Genomic DNA, 15,911 nt, shown 5'->3' with positions numbered 1-15,911 from the left:
AAATACCCTGTTAATGGCCGTGCATTATTGCGGGTAAAATATCCCCTTACCTGCAAATTTGTGCGGCCATTTATTTGATACACCCTTTATGGCCGCATGATTTTGCAGGTAGAGCGATGATCTCATAAGTATAGAACTAAAAGCCTGACTCCTCCATGTCAATCAATTCTCACCTAGCAGTCTGTAAAACTTTTCTGAGTTGATTTGAGGAGCAATTACTTTGAAATCTGTCTGAAGAATAATGGATGATTGAATTCCAAATGAGGATTCTGCATATAAAAGTTCTTTGTGTTTTTAGAATGAGCATTTTTATGATAAAAGCTGCAGCTATATAGAGCTTTCTTTAACCCATCTATTTCTTCAGGTGAATAATATGAAGTAATAGATGAACGGATTATACTGCTTTTAATTATTCAATGATTTCTTATACATTCTCTATCTCTATTTAGGTCCTTTTCTCCTATGGTGTCCACCGTCTATGTGGAAAATCTCTCGCTCTTCGTAGTCATGAACTTTGGTTATGGAAAGCCAGGTTTACACGCAGCCTTTATACTACAGGTTTGCCACTGCAATATTCTACCTCACCTGCCAGATTTGGTGTTAATGATTAGGACTATACGTAATTCCAATTCATATGTATCTTTTTTTATGCTGTGGTTATGTTATGGGGTGGCATTTTTGCCACTTTTTTTCCTTGATGAATTGTAGTCATCTGTTGCATAGAATGCAGGATTGCCATTGTTACATGTTGTGACAACCTTTCAATAGAATTGGTTTGTCACAGCTATAATATCACAGACACGTTATGGATAAATTGCTGTGGCCCATGTTTTGAGCATGCGTATTTATACACATTGTTCAACTCAGTTGTTTAACACCATATACAGCTAAGTCAGTTCTTACCGGGCTGTGTTGTACATTGCCTAGTAGCATGTACATGCCTCTTTAATAAACATTCTTGTCTGATTTATGTGAATAATCCGCATCAAAGAATCAAAATCCCCTCCTACTTCCAGCAAATAGGATTAGAATGGATTTAGGGTTGTTTTGCGGAGAGAGGAACATTATACATTGGGAATGGGGCAAATTTGAGATGGACCACTCTCCATTGGCCACAAAGTAACCACATGTACTGCCTCTATGTACTGCCACATGTAATGCCTTGTCCCCTACTCTAAGTTTGATATTTAATAAATATTACATGAATATTTATTTTATAGAAATTTTATATTTTTTATATGGCATAAGAATCATCTTTTAAAGGGTTTCTCATGAAGACAACCCTGTCAATATGCTCCCTGTGTGTAATCCCCCCTATGAGTGGAGAGCTGCTAACAAGCAGTGGCTCTCGCAGACTGGAGTCATCCATGGTCAACATGAACAGCCACTTATCTGAATGGCCGCCATGTAAAACTACATTTACCCTAAAGCGGACCCTGCAGGGAAATGTCTGGCTAGCTACAACGTCAAGATCACCTGATCTCCACAATGGCTATCATATGTATGGGGTTGTCTGTAGTGAGAGAACTTGTTAATTTGATTTATTATGGAATATGCTGTATAGCAATCTTATATATTGTAACCTGTTATGATGTAAACATTATTTTCCTCCTTTTCAATTTTTTTTGTATTTCATAAACAAACTCGTGTTGTCTTTGTCACATAAGCCTAGATTTAAGATCATGATAGATTTTTCTATTTTTGCCATAATGGCTCCAAAATATTTTAATGTAATTTTCATAATTGCAGCTTTCTTCTCCCGGGACTCTCAGCAAATTTATACAATGTAGCAAACGTGCATCAAAGCAAAGTGAAATAGGCAATTTACAGGTTTGTACTTGAAAAATAGAAATGTTTAAGGTCATAAATGATTTTCTGAATTATTGTTGAATTTTAAAACATCCATGATAGAATGAATACAAAGTTTTTAGTTTGCTGTAGGTTATTGGGCTCATGTATCAATCTAAAGAATGTATGACAAAAGGCGGCATAAAAACAACAGAAAATAAGAAGTTCAAAATGTGTCATTGTTGTCAACATTTTTTTCGCTCCAATTCTAACAGAGCCAACAAGTAGTTATATTTCTACAAATAGTAGCAAGACTAAGCTGTCTCAATATTGCAACTAATGTTAATTCAAAATAAATTATATACAGGTAAAAAAAGGGTAGACCTAAATGAGTACATATCAATGAGGCAGCCAAGGCAGCTGATAATGGATCCATGAAAAAGAGGGCCCAAATCAGTTTGCCCCATACGTCTTCTTTATAGGTAGTGTGTTTACAAGGACCTCCACATTAGCAAATAGGAAAAGCTGCCAGAGGTCTACAGGTCACTTTGTTCTATAAGAGATGGGTGGGAAGATAATTAAAGCACCAGAATATCCGGTCACCAGGATAGCATAGTGGCATGAAGCAGCACAAAGACAAGACTTGGGCCTAACCCTCCGTTCAAGCCTATGTACGGATGTAGCTATCTTTAAGAGAAAAAGTTTGGGAGGATTCCTCCAGCTCACCTTATCGCATGTATAGACTTGCACACGGATCCTCGTGTCGGCACACGCAAGAAGTAAGGAAAAAAGGAAAGAGATGGATCCAGCGCTGTGTCCTTGAAATTGTATTTAAAAACGGAAACTATTTCCAAGTTTTAATGAAAAATGAATAAATATAAAAACAGGTAACATTGTAGATAGATATTCTCAAATAGATCGTAGGATTTGTGGCAGTGTGAGCGGTGCCTACGCGTTTCTGACGCATGCAGCGTCCTTAGTCATGGCTTCTGCCATGACTAAGGACGCTGCATGCGTCAGAAACGCGTAGGCACCGCTCACTGGCTACCCCTCACCGCTCACTGGCTACCCCTCGCAAAACAGAATAAAAAAAGGGATCTAAAAGTTGCATGTACCCCAAAATTATACCATTAAAAAAAGGCAGCCCGTCCCGCAAAAAACAAGCTCTCCCACCGCTTTTTTGACGGAAAAATAAAAAAGTTATGGCTCTCAGAATATGGTGACACCAAAAGTAAATTATTTGAAACAAAAGTGATTTTATCGTGCAGACGCTTCAAAGCATAAGAAAAACTATATACATCTGGTATCACCGGAATCGTACCGACCCGCAGAATGACGTAAAATTTTAATTCACAGCGCATGGCGAACGCCGAAAAAAATAAATAATAAAAAACATCAGAATTGCAGGTTTTTGGTCACCTTTCTTGCCAAAAAAATGATCAAAAAAAGTGATCAAAAAATCGCATGTACCCCAAAATGGTACCAATGAAATCTACAGATTGTCCCGCAACAAATAAGCCCTCACACGGCTCCGGTGGAGAAAAAATAAAGACGTTTTGGCTCTCAGAATATGGCGATGCAAAATGTGCAGAGTGTCCAAAAGCGGATAAGATCGGGTGCCATTTATCAGTGCGACATTGGCCACACATCTGTGGATAATTACTTATTTACCCCATTATTATACTCTCTTATTATACCCCTGATATTACATATGCCCTCACATCATAACTGAAATACCAGCAAAACCCCAAAGAAAACAACTAGCGAGCAAAATCCACGCTCCAAAAGCCAAATGATGCACCCTGCAGCGTGTCCAAGCAACAGTGTATGTCCACATATATGGCATCGCCATACCCGGGAGAACCCGCTTAACAGTTTGAGGTATTTGTCTTCAGTAGAGATGAGTGAACCGGGACAACCGAACCCGGTTTCGGTCCGAACATCCGGAAAAGTTCGGTTCGCAGCGAATCCGAACTTCACCGGGTTCGGTCGAACCCGTTTTGACTGAACCCGGTCAAAAATATTATACAAATCGGCAGCCACTTATCTCTATCAATCACTGATAGAGAAAAGAGGCTGCTGATTAAAAATAAAATAAAAAGCATTTCATACGTACCCGGTCGTTGTCTTGGTGACGAGTCCCTCTTCTTCCTCCAGTCCGACCTTCTTTTCTGATGCGGCAGCCTGTGATTGGCTGCAGAGGCCTCTGCAGCCTGTGATTGGCTGCAGAGGCCTCTGCAGCCTGTGATTGGCTGCAGCGGTCACATGGGCTGTATCGTTATCCAGTAAAGTCGGGCCGGATGTCGAGAGGGACGCGTCAACAAGGCAACGGCCAGGAGACCGGACTGGAGGAAGCAGAAAGTTCTCGGTAAGTATGAACGTCTTTTTTTTTACAGGTTACTCTATATTGTGATCGGTAGTCACTGTCCAGGGTGCTGAAACAGTTACTGCCGATCAGTTAACTCTTTCAGCACCCTGGACAATGACTATTTACTGACGTCGCCTAGCAACGCTGCCGTAATGATGGGTGCACACATGTAGCCACCCGTCATTACGGGTAATATATTTCATAATGAGAGCACGGCTCGGAAAAATGACCGGCTGCCCGTGGCCGGCCGTGCCCGGCCGTGCTCATCTCCTTAAATGCTCTGTGCTGCCTTAAACTCTGTGGACAGGTCAGGATCCTGTTTCTTTGAAATGCTGCTGGGGAACCCGCTCGATCCACTATATAAGGCTGCGCTACAGTGCAGCATTTAAAAGAAACAGGATCCTGACCTGTCCATAGAGTTTAAGGCAGCACAGAGTATTTCAGGAGATGAGCGTGCAGATTCAGTGCTGCTGTGAACTCTGCTCTTACCATTACGTAGCTCAGTTGTACCTCTCCTCCACTCCTGTCCTGAATAACACCTTCACATGATTGGCAAGTCACCACGTAATGGTAAGAGCAGAGTTCACAGCAGCACAGAATTGTCTTTGTGGTTTTTTTTTTAATTTATCAGTGCCTAGATAATGGCAGTTGGCTGGTTGACAGCGTCCATTATTAAGGCGGTACTTAGTGTTAGCCGGTGCAGAGGCTAGCACTAACCACCCATTATTACCCCGATACCCACCACCACCAGGGGTGCCGGGAAGAGCTTGGTACGATCCAGTACCCGACCATCTGTTGTGAGGGTCGGGTACTGGGGCGGCCGTAGGCTGGTATTATGAGGCTGGGAAGGGCCAAAAACAGTGGACCTTCCCACCCTTGTAATGCTAGGCTGCTGCTGCTGTGTTGTATCGGGCTGGTTATAAGAATGGGGGAGGACCCCCATGTCGTTTTTTTTTTTTAAATTTCAACAAATTTAACAATAGACGGGTCCCCCAGATTTTTAATAACCAGCCATATACAAGGCCGTAGCAGTCTAGCATTACATGGGTGGGAAGGGCCACTGGTTTTGTTCATTCCCAGGCTAATAACACTGTGTTGTATGTGGCTGGTTATGATAAATTGGGTGGAACCCCATGTCTTTTTTTTTTTTAATTAAAAATGAATAAATAAATAATTTAAAAAAACGAAGTGGGGGTCCCCCCCCATTTTTATAACCAGCCCGATACAACACAGCAGCAGCAGCCTAGCATTACAAGGGTTGGAAGGTCCACTGTTTTTGGCCCTTCCCAGCCTCATAATGCCAGCCTGCGGCCGCCCCAGAGCCCGACCATCACAACAGATGGTTGGGTACTGGATCGTACCTGGCTCTTCCCAGCACCCCTGGTGGTGGTGGGTACCGGGGTAATAATGGTCGTTAGTGTTAGCCTCTGCACCGGCTAACACTAAGCCTCGCCTTAGTAATGGATCTTGTCACTCAGACAGCGGTCATTACTAAAGTGGTAGTAATAAAATTTGAAAAGAAAAGACAAAGATATAGATAAAATATTTTATTGAAATAAAGCACCCCCAACACAACCCTCATTAACCATTTTATTGTAGAAAAAAAACGTCATCTAAGTAGTCCTTGAAACCGACGTAGTCCAGACACCAAACCTGTAAAAAAATAAATAAATAAAAAATGAAATAAAACATGTCGTAGGCTTAGATTCAGTTTAATGTGTGACACTGACTGTTATACCATGTATAGAAGCCTGCCGCGAAGTTGTCTTAGATACAGGGCGCCAGCAGACAGTATCATACATGGCCATACAGACATATATACAAACAAACATACATGCAAACATACATACATACATATATACAAACATACATACATATATACAAGCATGCACATATATACATGCAAATATACATACATACATGCATACATACACACATATATACATATACTACCGTTCAAAAGTTTAGGGTCACTTAGAAATTTCCTTATTTTTGAAAGAAAAGCACAGTTTTTTTCAATGAAGATAACATTAAATTAATCAGAAATACACTCTATACATTGTTGATGTGCTAAATGACTATTCTAGCTGCAAACGTCTGGTTTTTAATGCAATATCTACATAGGTGTATAGAGGCCCATTTCCAGCAACCATCACTCCAGTGTTCTAATGGTACATTGTGTTTGCTAACTGTGTTAGAAGGCTAATGGATGATTAGAAAACACTTGAAAACCCTTGTGCAATTATGCTAGCACCGCTGTATACAGTTTTGCTGTTTGGAAGAGCTATAAAACTGACCTTCCTTTGAGCTAGTTGAGAATCTGGAGCATTACATTTGTGGGTTCGATTAAACTCTCAAAATGGCTAGAAAAAGAGAGCTTTCATGTGAAACTCGACAGTCTATTCTTGTTCATAGAAATGAAGGCTATTCCATGCGAGAAATTGCCAAGAAACTGAAGATTTTACTACAACGGTGTGTACTATTCCCTTCAGAGGACAGCACAAACCGGCTCTAACCAGAGTAGAAAGAGAAGTGGGAGGCCCCGCTGCACAACTGAGCAACAAGACAAGTACATTAGAGTCTCTAGTTTGAGAAATAGACGCCTCACAGGTCCTCAACTGGCAGCTTCATTAAATAGTACCCGCAAAACGCCAGTGTCAACGTCTACAGTGAAGAGGCGACTTCGGGATGCTGGCCTTCAGGGCAGAGTGGCAAAGAAAAAGCCATATCTGAGACTGGCTAATAAAAGGAAAAGATTAATATGGGCAAAAGCACACAGACATTGGACAGAGGAAAATTGGAAAAAAGTGTTATGGACAGATGAATCGAAGTTTGAGGTGTTTGGATCACACAGAAGAACATTTGTGAGACGCAGAACAATTGAAAAGATGCTGGAAGAGTGCCTGACGCCATCTGTCAAGCATGGTGGAGGTAATGTGATGGTCTGGGGTTGCTTTGGTGCTGGTAAAGTGGGAGATTTGTACAAGGTAAAAGGGATTTTGAATAAGGAAGGCTATCACTCCATTTTGCAACGCCATGCCATACCCTATGGACAGCGCTTGATTGGAGCCAATTTTATCCTACAACAGGACAATGACCCAAAGCACACCTCCAAATTATGCAAGAACTATTTAGGGAAGAAGCAGGCAGCTGGTATTCTATCTGTAATGGAGTGGCCAGCGCAGTCACCAGTTCTCAACCCCATAGAGCTGTTGTGGGAGCAGCTTGACCGTATGGTACGCAAGAAGTGCCCATCAAGCCAATCCAACTTGTGGGAGGGGCTTCTGGAAGCATGGGGTGAAATTTCTCCCGATTACCTCAGCAAATTAACAGCTAGAATGCCAAAGGTCTGCAATGCTGTAATTGCTGCAAATGGAGCATTATTTGACGAAAGCAAAGTTTGAAGGAGAAAACTATTTCAAATAAAAATCATTATTTCTAACCTTGTCAATGTCTTGACAATATTTTCTAGTCATTTTGCAACTCATTTGATAAATATAAGTGTGAGTTTTCATGGAAAACACAAAATTGTCTGGATGACCCCAAACTTTTGAACGGTAGTGTACATACATGCAAACTATCATACATACATGCATGCATACACACACACATGAAAACATACATACAAACAAACATGCAAAGATACATACATACATATATACAAGCATGCACAAATATACATGCAAACATAAATACATGAAACATAATTACATACATGCACATATATATAAACATACATGCAAACATACATGCAAAAATAAAAACATACAAACATACATACATGCACATATATACATACATACATGCCAACATACATACATGCCAACATGCATACGTGCAAACATACATACATGCAAACATACATACAAACATACATACATGCAAACATACATACATGCAAATATATACATGCAAATATACATACAAACATGCACATATATACATACATGCCAACATACATGCAAAATACATGCACATATATATACATACATACATACATACATGCATACATGACAACATACATACATGCAAACATACATGCACATATACACATACATACATGACAACATACATACATGACAACATACATACATACATACATACATAAATAAACTCACCTAAGACGTTCCCACGAAGATTTGAACGGTCCCGTCACTTTTCTTCTTACTGCTCCCATTCACAATAACAGAGCGGTGGGCGCAGATGACGTAATCACGTGTGCCTGATATGATTACATCATCTGCGCCACAACGCATGTAATGTAATGTAGTGTAGTGTAGTGTAGAGTGCGCTGCAGCCTGTGTTTGGCTGCAGAGGCGGTCACGTGGGATGAAGCGTCATCCCTGGAGGCCGGCCTTCTGACGTCATCCTGACGTGCGTGACCGCCACTACAGCCTGTGATAGGCTGCAGCGGCGACATGGATGAAACGTCATCGCTGGAGGCCGGACAGGAGGAAAGTAAGTATGAACGTATTATTATTATTTTTTTATTACATTAAAATTGTATTTTCCGCGCGCCGAGCATGTACTGTCAAGGTTGCTGAAAGAGTTAGTTCAGCCTATTAACTCTATCAGCACCCTGGACAGTAGCATGCTCGGCGCACGGAAATTACAGGTTCGGTCCGAACCAGTTCGGTCCGAATCAAACTTTTTAGTGAAATTCGGCGAACTAGCCGAACCGAACTTTTGATAAGTTCGCTCATCTCTAGTCTTCAGTGGCACGAACTGGGCACAAAATATTGTGCACTAAAATGGCACATACCTGTGGAAATGTGCAATTTTCACTTTGCACCATCCAGCATTAATTTCTAATAGAAAAAAAAAAAAACATGTGTGGTCAAAATCCATTGAGGGGTGCAGTTTCCAAAATGGGGGTCGCTACTTGGGGGTTTGTTTTACTATTTGACCTCAGAGCCCTGCCATTGTGGGCTAATGTTGCGAAAATCACCAAAATAGGTCTCACATGCGCCTTTCACTCCTAAGCCCTGTCATATGTCCAGGCAAATGATAAATGCCTTGAGGGGTGTAGTTTACAAAATGGGGTCACTTCTCATGGTTTTACACTCTACTCTGGTACCTAAGAACGCTCTGCAAATGCAACATGGCACCCGTACACCAGTCCCGCAAAATCTGTGCTCTAAAAGCCACATGGCACTCCTTCCGTTTTGAGCTCTGCCATGTGCCCAAACAGCAGTTTAGGGCCACACATGGGGTATTGCCGTACTCGGGAGAAATTGGGTAACAAATTATGTGTTGTTTTTTCTCCTATTACCCCTTGTGGGAAAAAAAATTGGGTGCAAAACTACATATTTTTGGAAAAAAAAATAATTTTTCATTTTCACTGCCTCATTCTAAAACAATCTATGAAACACCTGTGGGATCAAAATACTCAGTACACCCCTAGATGATTACCCTGAGGGGTACAGTTTCCAAAATGGAGTCACTTCTCAGGGGTTTCTACTGTACGGGTACTTCAGGGGCTCTGCAAATGTGACATGGCGCCCAAATAACAATCAACCAGAATCTACATACCAAGTAGCACTCCTGCCATTCTGAGCCCTGCGGTGTATCCAAGCAGCAGTTTATAACCACATATGTGGTATTGCCGTACTCGGGAGAAATTGCTTTACAGTTGTTGGGGCGCTTTTTCTCCTTTATTCCTTGTGAAAATGAAAACAATTCAACATTTTAGTGGAAAGAATGTAGATTTTCATTTTCACTGCATAATCCCAATAATTCAGCAAAAAAACTGTGGTGTCAAAATGCTCACTATACCGCTAGATAAATTCCACGAGGGGTATAGTTTCCCAAATGGGGTCACTTTTGCCGGGTTTGCACTATTTTGGCCCCTCAGTGGCTTTGCAAATGTCACATGGGGCCGCAAACCATTCCAGCAAAACTTGAGCTCCAAAAGTCAAATGGCGCTCCGTCCTTTCTAACTTCCGCCATGTGTCCAAACAGCAGTTTATTACCACATATGGGGTATTGCTGTGCTCAGAAGAGTTTGCTTTACAAATAGTGGGGTGTTTTTTCTCCTTTATCTGTTGTAAAAATGAAAAAATCTGAGCTAAAACTAAATTTTATTAGAAAAAATTTAGATTTTTCAATTTCACGGCGTAATTCCCATAAATTCAGTAAAAACCGTGTAGGGTCAAAATGCACACTATACCCCTAGAAAAATTCCTTGAGGGGTGTAGTTTCCAAAATGGGGTCACTTTTGGGGAGTTTCCACTGTTATGGTCCCTCAAGGGCTTTGCAAACACGACATGGCACCGAAAACCAATGCAGCAAAATCTGCGCTCCAAAATCCAAATGGCCCTCGTTCCCTTCTGAGCCCTGCCGTGGGTCCAAACAGCAGTTTATTACCACATATGGGGTATTGCCGTAATCGGGAGACATTGCTTTACAAATGTTGGGGTGCTTTTTCTCCTTTATTCCTTGTAAAATCTAAAACATCGTATGTTTTTTCAGAAAAAAAGTAGATTTTCATTTTCACAGACCAGTTCCAATAAATTTAGCAAAAAACCTGTGGGCTAAAAATGCTAACTATACCTCTTGAAAAATTCCTTGAGGGGTGTAGTTTCCCAAATGGGATCAGTTTTGGGGGCTTTCCACTTTTTTGGCACCACAAGACCTCTTCAAACCTGACATGGTGCCTAAAATATATTCTAATAAAATTGAGGCCCCAAAATCCACCAGGTGCTCATTTGCTTCTGAGGCCGGTATTTCAATCCATTACCACACTAGGGCCACATGTGGGTTATTTCTAAAAATTGCAGAATCTGGGCAATAAATATTGAGTTGCATTTCTCTGGTAAAATCTTCTGTGTTACAGAAAAAACTGTATTACAAATGAATTTCGTAAAAAAAATATTTCAATTTTTAAATTTCACCTCTACTTTGCTTTATTTCCTGTGAAATGCCTAAAGGGTTAAAATAATTTCTGAATGTGGTTTGGAATACTTTGAGGGGTGCAGTTTTTAAAATGGGGTGTTTTATAGGGGGTTTCTAATATATAAGGCCCTCAAAGCTACTTCAGAACTGAACTGGTCCCTGGTCAGTATCATAAAGTACAACATGTCACAAGAAAACAATCTCAGAATCGCTTATTTTTTGTAAACATCTTTTTAAACTTTATTTAACTTTATTTTTTACACCTATTAGGGGACCTGAAGCCCTGATCTTCTGATCCCCGGTACAATGCACTACTATTCTTATGCAGTGCAGTGTATTGTAACTGTCATTCTTCATCTGACAGTGAGGGTATGTTCACACGGCCTATTTTCGGACGTTTTTCAGGCCGTAAAGCCAGGAAAACTGCAAAAAAATCGGAAGCAGAACGCCTCCAAACATCTGCCCATTTTCAATGGAAAAAACTGCGTTCTGTTCCGACGGGCTGTTTTTTTACAAGCCCGTTTTGAAAAAGAAGTGCAAGTCACTTCTTGGGACGTTTTTGGAGCCGTTTTTCATAGACCCTATTGAAATCAGCTCTAAAAACGCTGTGAAAAACGCGAGTGGCTGAAAAAACTTCAGAAAATCAGGAGCTGTATTTTCAGAAGTTTTTGAGTTTGCGTGTGAACATACCCTGAGTCTATTAGGTCCTGCCATTGCTAGGCTTCCTGGTTGCCATAGCAACAATCGGCATCCGCAATTGCTCACGGGGGGGCAGTGGGGTACAGAGGGAGCCCCCTTTTTCTGTCAACCACCTTAAGGGGTTAAATGGCAGCGACTGGCAGCAACTGCGATCGCTGCTGTTGCAGCGGGATGTCAGCTGTATATTACAGCTGACACCCACTGAAGATGAAGCGAGCACAGCTCCTGCGCCCACTTCATCTTCAGGACGTGCTTGGTACGTCAGATTGCACTAAGTTACTTGCAATACCGATGTACCAGAAACATAATTTTGCGGGAAGGGATTAATTAGTGCTATTAAAAACAACAACATGTTCTGCAAAAAACAAGCCCTCATACGGCTATGTCGATGGAAAAATAAAAAGTTATGGCTTTTAGAATGCAAAGAGGAAAACGTAAATGAAAAAAGCAAAAAATGTGTGCAACGCCAAGGGGTTAAATCTGTTATAACAAAATGAAAGGAATATGGCATAACTACAAACCTGACAAGAGACAGCCGCCCACCATTAATCACAGACTGGGCAAAGAGGACAATAATCGGAGACTCAACAAAGACTCCAACAATAACACTGAAGGAGCTCCAACGATCCACAGTAGACATGGAAGTGTCTGTATATAGGACCACTATAAGCCATACACGCCACAGAGTGGGGCTTTATGGAAGAATGGGAGGAGAAAAAAATATTTCTTAAAGAAAAATATTTGAAAACAGGTTTTGAGTTCACCAAACAGCAAGTGGCAGACTCCCCAAACACATGGAAGAAGGTTCTCTGGTCAGATGAGATTAAAATGTAACTTTTTGGCCATCATGGGAAATGCTAGGTGTTGCACATACCTAACACTTGCCATCACTCCAAAATCACCATTCCCACAGTGAAGTATGAAGGTGGCAGCGTCATGGCGTGGGGATGCTTTTAATCGTCAGGTACTGGAAAACTGGTTAGGATTGAAGGAAGGATGGATGGCAGTAAATTCGGTGTAATTCTTCAGGAAAATCTGTTGCAGTCTGCCAGAGACTGGGACGGAGGTTCACCTTCCAGCAGGACAGTGACCTTAAACATACTGCTTAAGATACACTGGAGTGGTTTAAGAGCAAATATTCAAATGTCTTTCAATGGTTTAGTCTAAGCCCAGACCTAAATCCAAATGAGACTTTGTAACATGACTTGAGGACAACTGTACACCAACACAACCCAACTAACTTGAAAAAGTTTGTGCAATTTTTCCTGAAAGAATGCACAAAAATTCCAGTGTCTAGAAGTGTTAGGATAATAGAGACATATCTCAAGAAACTTGTCTCTGTATTTACAGCAAAGGTGGTTCCACAAAGTATTGACTATGCACATTAAAGTTCTCTGGTTTTTTTTGTCTTTATTATTTGTGTCACAGTAAAACATATTTTGCACCTTCAAAGTGGTAGACATGTTGTGTAAATCAAATTGTACAAATCTCCCAAAAATCATTTTTAATTCAATGTCTTAATGCAACGAAACAGGAAAAACATCAAGGGGTGAATACATTTGCAAGGCACTGTATGCTGCTGCTGTGTTTATCTTATAGATGTTTGAATAGACTGGATAAAATTGCAGAAAACCCACATCTATCAGAAGTATTTTTGGCCTTTTGTGTTTCAATTGACTAACAGCAAGCACAAATCTCCAAAAAGACAAAGAAGTGGCTTAGTGGAAAAGGGGGCATGTCTTAAGATGAGTCAAATTAGGCCAAATTAATTAATTAGGTTTTACTTATTTAAGACTGGGCAACATATTCTAAAAAATTGAGGTGGCCAGGACACATCACACTCAGGGCGTAGCTATAGGGGTGCAACGGAAGCAGCCGCACTTGGGCACAGGTGTCTGAGGAGCCGCATTGGGTCCTCTAACAAATAAGAAGACACCAGTATAAGGCCCCATGCACATGAACGTATTTTTGCGGCCGCAATTCATTTCAATTGGCCCATGCACACGACAGTGGTTTCCATGGTACGTGCATGGCCCAGGAGCCTGGACCGCAAAAAGAACGGCTTATAGAAATTAATGCATGCGGACAAGTGCACCACCCGCGATTTGCGGGCGGCCCTCGTGTGCATGAGGCCTTAGGGCACGTCCAGACGTGGCGGAATTGCTGTTGAATTCCGCTGCGGACAGTCCGCAGTGGAATTCTCCAGCGGCCGGTTTTTACATTTGTTTCTATACATTTTTAGGAAAGTTAGTTCAGACGTTGCGGAAAACTCCGCTGCGGACCATAGGCTGCGGTGGGGAATTTTCCCTCCGCAGCATGCACTGTCTGTTGCGGAGAAGAAGCGGAATTTCACTGCGGATTTTGCAATACAAAAACTGAAATCTGTGACAAGTCCGCTGTGTTTTCTGCAACGTCTGCATTACCTGTCAAATATGCAAATGTTGGTGCAGATTTGTTGCGTAATTGCCCCAAATCTGCTCTAACATTTGCAGCGGAAAAACTCTGCCACGTGTGAACATGCCCTTAGGGTTTGTTCCCACAATGCAGATTTGTTGCAGATTTTAAGTGTTTTTTAAGCCAAAACCAGGAACAGAACCTAAACAGAAGAAATATATAAAAGGAAGGCCTTTGTTTTTCTGAATCCAATTCTGGTTTTGGCTTAAAAAATGCAAACAAAATCATCAGCGTATCCTGCTTGTTGGAATACACCCTTGTAAATGGCACATGGTAGGAGGGGGACCCTGTTACAGATTTACCATTGGTCCCCAGGAGCTTCAAGCTACACCTCTGATCACACTGTATGGTGTAAATTGCCATAACGCTCAAACCTTGCACAACAGAATAGCTGTTAACAGTTAACCAAATCGTATTGATGTATTTTACCTCCAATTGACATTTAACAACGTACTTTTATTTTTCGTTTGTGTTTCAATGGGAACATTTTATCGAAAATATTTGTTTGCATGTGGAAAAGCAAGTGAACCATCACAAACCAAAGTAATAATGCATGATTGTTTATCATACCACAGAAAGAAGGGAAAAACAGAGGAACAGAGCGGCAGAGTATACACACAGCTTATAAAATTCAGCCCTCACCGCGGGCCTGGTGCCTGAGGAATCCACCAAACACTCGTATCTCTCCATCTGATGAACTGAAGGAACTGTAGGCACTCCATGATATATTGTAGTAATGCTGGATTAATGCAGATCAGAATCACTAATGCTCAAATGATCATTTTGTGGCATGTTCTTCACAGGAAAGAAGAAAGATATCCAGCAGCATTCTTGCATAAAAAACTAATTTTTAATTGACTTTGACAAGTATTCAATTATGTTGGTGAGCGGTACCAGATGCTTTATATTCCTATTCACGGCCCTATGGAAACATTGTCGGAAATTAACGAGAACCCTCACTACCCCGTATATCGTAACTGTTGCTCCCACTATACCAATCACAGGGAGAGAGAGTAAAATGATGCTGCTAGCAAATGTTTAAACATTTTCTCTTTGCTTTTGTTGAATGCACTAAAAGAAGATTTTGTTACATTGTCAGAAAATTGTTTGAATATGAGCAAAAGTAATGATAACTAATGAATAAAGAACAAATAGGAATGTGGGGTTTTATGTATCACTCATAAATGTATCCAGTGAGATTCCTGATCCAGGTAGAAATAAAGCAAAACTCGGAAAAGTAACATTTCATATTTCACACCTGTACCTCAAGCGAAAGGTGGAAAGTGTCCAGTGCTGCTGAATCCTCAAACGTAGTAAATGTGGGAAGGTTTTCAGTTCCAAGCTGAGCCATTTGCTATATAGAACCTGCTGGGCCCACAGCCCTAAGGCCTCATTCACACGACAGGGTTTCCCAGCCGGCTGCCGGCCGATCATAAATCGGCCGGCACCCGGCTGCATTAGGAATAATAGACCCCTAATGGGGCTATTCACACGACCGATTTTTTGACGGCCGGGAAAACTGGGCGTCAAAAAATAGGACATGCTCTATTTTCGGCGGGGTACCTGGCTGCCCGGCTCCCATAGAAGTCTATGGGGCCGGGTAATACACGGCCATCACCGGAATGTGTCCCGAGTGATGGCCGGGTTTTCCGTCGCTTGCGCACTCTCTCCTCCTCACAGCGCAGAGTGCATGTGAGGAGGAGGAGTT

General features: G+C 41.4%; 1 long non-coding RNA gene across 1 annotated transcript; it reads left to right on the top strand.

Moving 5' to 3' along the window:
* Window positions 1-455: 455 nt before the first annotated feature.
* Window positions 456-15,353, top strand: LOC142760796 (uncharacterized). Its single transcript, XR_012883404.1, has 3 exons — window positions 456-558; window positions 1,750-1,830; window positions 14,779-15,353. It is a non-coding gene; the product is annotated as an uncharacterized LOC142760796 (long non-coding RNA).
* The last annotated feature ends 558 nt before the right edge of the window (window positions 15,354-15,911 follow it).

The sequence above is a fragment of the Rhinoderma darwinii genome, chromosome 4, assembly GCF_050947455.1.
Source record: "Rhinoderma darwinii isolate aRhiDar2 chromosome 4, aRhiDar2.hap1, whole genome shotgun sequence".
In the NCBI taxonomy this organism is placed as follows: Eukaryota; Metazoa; Chordata; class Amphibia; order Anura; family Rhinodermatidae; genus Rhinoderma; species Rhinoderma darwinii.
The sequence above is the reverse complement of the archived record's forward strand: the minus strand, read 5'-3'. Positions and strand labels throughout refer to the sequence as shown.